At 38.0% G+C, this 4,163-nt stretch overlaps 1 pseudogene; it reads right to left on the bottom strand.

Moving 5' to 3' along the window:
• Window positions 1-247: 247 nt before the first annotated feature.
• LOC101590427 lies at window positions 248-460 on the bottom strand (annotated as a pseudogene).
• Between the last annotated feature and the right edge of the window lie 3,703 nt (window positions 461-4,163).

The raw sequence follows: 4,163 nt of genomic DNA, 5'->3' as shown, positions 1-4,163 counted from the left end.
ATTTGAACGTTAGTCTTTTTTTATACTAAGTATTTTATTGTATGTTGGCAGCAGTGTATATAAAATACCCTCGTGAAATAGAAATTCATGAAAATCCAGAGAGGTAGATGTTAAGGACTGACAAAAGTAGAAGTTTGTATGTTATGGCACATGTTAAGAAAGGGGAAGTTTTTGTACAGGCTTCAATTTTCTTTTTTTCTGAATAGTCACTGGTTGGTTAAAAGTGGTCTGGGAAATGCTTAAGAATTCATTTGACTAAAAAGGAACAGACTTTCTGCGGTCTGAAGGGATTTGTACTTGAGGATCCTCCAGTCAGCAGAGGATCATGCTGAGCATTCTGCAGGCAGAACTGTTTTAAGTCTGCAGCTGCCTGGGAATCCTTCTTGCGGTTGAGCCCGGCCTCCAGCTGGAGCTGCTGGACCGCTTTCCTCATGGCAGTGACGCTGGAAGAGCCAGACATAGTACACCCGAGGGCGGGCCAACGCGAAGGCAGGGGCAGCGCAGTGAGGGGCGGCAGGGCTAGACTGAACATTGTGCTCTGTCACAATGTGTCCTGAGATAATGATTTGTCTTTAATGATTAGAGCCAGTATTAAAGAACATATTCTATAGACTCAGAGAGACCTAGATGTGAGTCCTAACTGCATGTCTTACTTAGTGTAGGGTCATTTATATAATCTCTTTAAATATTCATTTTATTAGATATGAATTAGGGAAATATATTGTCCAATCTACTCTGATACAATGCAGGTTTAGAGTATAAATTAACTCATATGTAGTTTTAAGTAGAAGAATAGTTCAGTATAAGAAATTCTAATGGTTCAAATTCAGTTTTTTTTTCCCAACATCAATATTTAGCCATCAAGTAACAGTGGCTGAATACCAGGTATGTTAATTTAATGAATGTAACAGAATTCTACTATGTTTGTTGTCTTGGTTACTTTTCTTTTGTTGCTGAGACAAAATATCTGACACCCAAAATTATGAAAGGAAAGGCTTATTTAGCTTACAGTTAGTGGAGGTTTCAATTCTTACTTGGTTGGCTCCAAGGCAAGGTGGCACATGGCAGAGGGCAGCCATTCATGGCAGAGGAAAACAGCAAAGAGGAAAGGGAGGAGCGGCGGCTGGAGCTGCTAGCGAGCCTCTCTCCCTTCCTCATATTGTAATCAGGCTGTTGGCCCTCGGGCAAGCGCAGCGCTCACACCCATAATCCCAGCATTGGATCACGAATTAATCACAAACTCTAGAAAGCCTGCCCCAATGACTGCATGCGGCTTTAGGGGGACAACTAGACACGAACCATAATACTCTCTGAAGAAATAAAGATACCGTAGGCATATAAGATTATATTTTATGCTTACTGCCATGGGGTTTAGAAATGGTTTATCACCAGAGCTCACTCATTGGTAGTTTAGTTCCCTGGCTGGCAGCACTGGGAAATGGTCTGTACTTTTAAAAGGTGGGGTCTACAGAGACCCTTCCATAAATTGTAGGTGAGCTGGTTGAAGTGTTTAAGTTATTTTCTACGAAGTGCTGGTTAGTTATTGTGAGGAGCTTGCTACAAAGGCCAGATCTTGGCCCAGCTTTGGAGATGTGATACCACCTCCCCCTCCCTGCTCTTGCCCTTCGAAACAGCCTTTTCTTGAAGCGCTATTCGAATGTTCACCTTCCAAAACTCTGAGCTAAATAGATCTCTTGATAAAGTTGATCTGCCTTAGCTATTTCATTACAGTAATAAAAACCAGACACACATATATTTTTTTCCCACATTTTTCCTCTTAGTGACAACCTTTATCTTGGAAATGTTTCTTGTTGAGTGCTCTAGCCTGGTGAATTTTTCCTCCTGCTCAAAACTCAGCAGCCTTCGCTGTTCCTTATGCCTTCTCCTCTCGTTTTTTTTTTTTTTTTATAAAGTCCTGCTATTGCTTCCATCTTTACTTACTTTTGAGGATTTGATATGCTACTTAAATTGATATGCTTCTTAAATTCTTTTAGTTTTGTTGTCCTTTAGTATGCTGCTTAGACTTAGTCCCATATATTTTGTCTGGCCAGCCCTTAATCTTTTATTATTTCATTTCATTTTATCGCGGTACCAGGGATTGAACTCAGGACCTTGTGCTTGCCAGGCAAGTGCTTATTCTACTGAACTATCTCCCTAGCCCAGACCAGCCCTTAATCTAATGGTCATATAAACTATGCTATCATGGTGTATAATTTTGTAGAAAATATGGTTTCTCAAAAATATACTTTATAGTAGAAATTATTACTCTATTAATTTGTTGAATATTAAAAGAATATAATGAAGTTAAACAAATCAGTAGTCTTCTTACCAGTGTAATTAAATCTTTATTATATTTTAAACATATTTTGGAATAAGGAAAGGGGGAGTTATTTTTGGATACTTTTTAATAGAAAATATTGAAGCAATCTAAATGCCCATTAATTTGAGAATGGATACATATTATATTGTATAAATGATAGTAAAATAATAAACAAGGCATACATCTATTAGTATAAATCAATCACAAAATCATAAATTTTTTTTTGTGGCTGGTTCAGCCGACTCTGGGGGTGGGGCTGGTGCAGATTGTGGTGTTGGGGATCGAACCACGGTCCCTGTGCTTTGCCCAAGCTTGCCCAAGCAGGCGTTTAGACCACTGAGCTACCTGTCTGGCCCTCAAAATCATAATATTGAAAAGAATCACATCATGAAGATTTATGTAGTATGACATCAGAGTTATGTAAAGTTATGTAAACAACTTTACATATATGAAACTATATGTTTTTTATGGAACACATATAATTAAAATATAAAAGCATGATCATAAAGGGTACATAGCAAGCTCAGGTAGTGTTTACCTCTGTTGGAACAAGCAGAAAGGGATAAGGTAAGTTTCAGTGGTTTCTGGAATGTTCTACCACTTTCAAAATTTATTTGGGTTTCCAATTGCAGGTAAGAGAGAATAAACACAGTCCACCAATTCTCTTCCCCCGAACGCTGCTAGAAAGCCTAGATGAACATATAAAGCAGTGATTTGTGTACTCTGAAAAGTAAACAATTACCAAGAGATTAAGAAAGCACATTGAAACTTGGCAGTGACTTTACTTCTTCAAAAACTTATTTTACTTTGCTTCTCATGCCATTTGACCTGGACGTAATTATTGCAATGTGTGGCTTTGACAGGTAGCAAAATCCTGCTTTATGATTGACGGACAATAAGCGGGTGCCCCAAGGAACAAGGAAGCACTTAGGAGACCACGAAGAGGTAGGGTCTTGGGAAAGTGACCTCATGGAGCTGTGCACAAACTCCTGCGCTCACGCAGGTTGTGGATACAGAAAGCTGATCCTGAGCATTGTGAGAACTGAACAAACAGCAAGTCTCCTGCAGGTCACTTATTTAGGCACAGGTGGGCAGGGTCCCCTTAGCGGTGGGAAGGTTGTGAGACATGAGCTGGGACTGTACCTGCAGGTGACAGGATGTAGGTTGAAACGTGTGTTCTGAGCATAAGAGGGCTATTTTTCTGTTAACCCCCCTACATTCACCATAGTATTTAAATAAGATCTAAAGTAAGTCTTATAACATAATGTTCAATATGTCCAGTGTATGATCCAAAATTACTTAATATATAAAAAACCAGGGTATTGTCAACTTATATGCAGAAAGACATCTGAGGGCGCCAGTAAAAACAGATGGCAGATGTGTTGGAACTGTATGAAAAGATTTTAAAGCAGCATTTTAAAGACTTAAACATTTGAGATATTTTAAAGCTCTTTTAAAAATGCTTTATTAAGCAATCACAAGAACTCTTGAAATTTAAAACTGATAGAAAAATGTCAGTAAAGATTTAAATGGAGACTAAATGGAAATTTTAGAATGGAAAATACACAGTAACTGCAACAAAAAGTTTACTGGATAAGCTCAATAACGGAGAGGAGAGGAGAATTGGTTGACTTGAAGATAGATCAGTGGAAATTATCAATGGAATGCAGAAAGAAATATAAAAAATGGATCTTCAGGAACTCAAGAGACAATAACTGAAAATCAAGAACTTATTTCATTAGTGTTTCCAAAGAAGAGACTAAACGTGGTGCTAAAAATATTGGAAGAAATAGTATCTAAAAACCATTCAAATTTAGTAAAATTTTGTGAACTTTAAACAAGG

Source organism: Octodon degus, unplaced genomic scaffold (assembly GCF_000260255.1).
Source record: "Octodon degus isolate 3935 unplaced genomic scaffold, OctDeg1.0 scaffold00025, whole genome shotgun sequence".
In the NCBI taxonomy this organism is placed as follows: domain Eukaryota; kingdom Metazoa; phylum Chordata; class Mammalia; order Rodentia; family Octodontidae; genus Octodon; species Octodon degus.
Note: the sequence above shows the minus strand (reverse complement) of the source record. Positions and strands in the feature narration are given on the sequence as shown.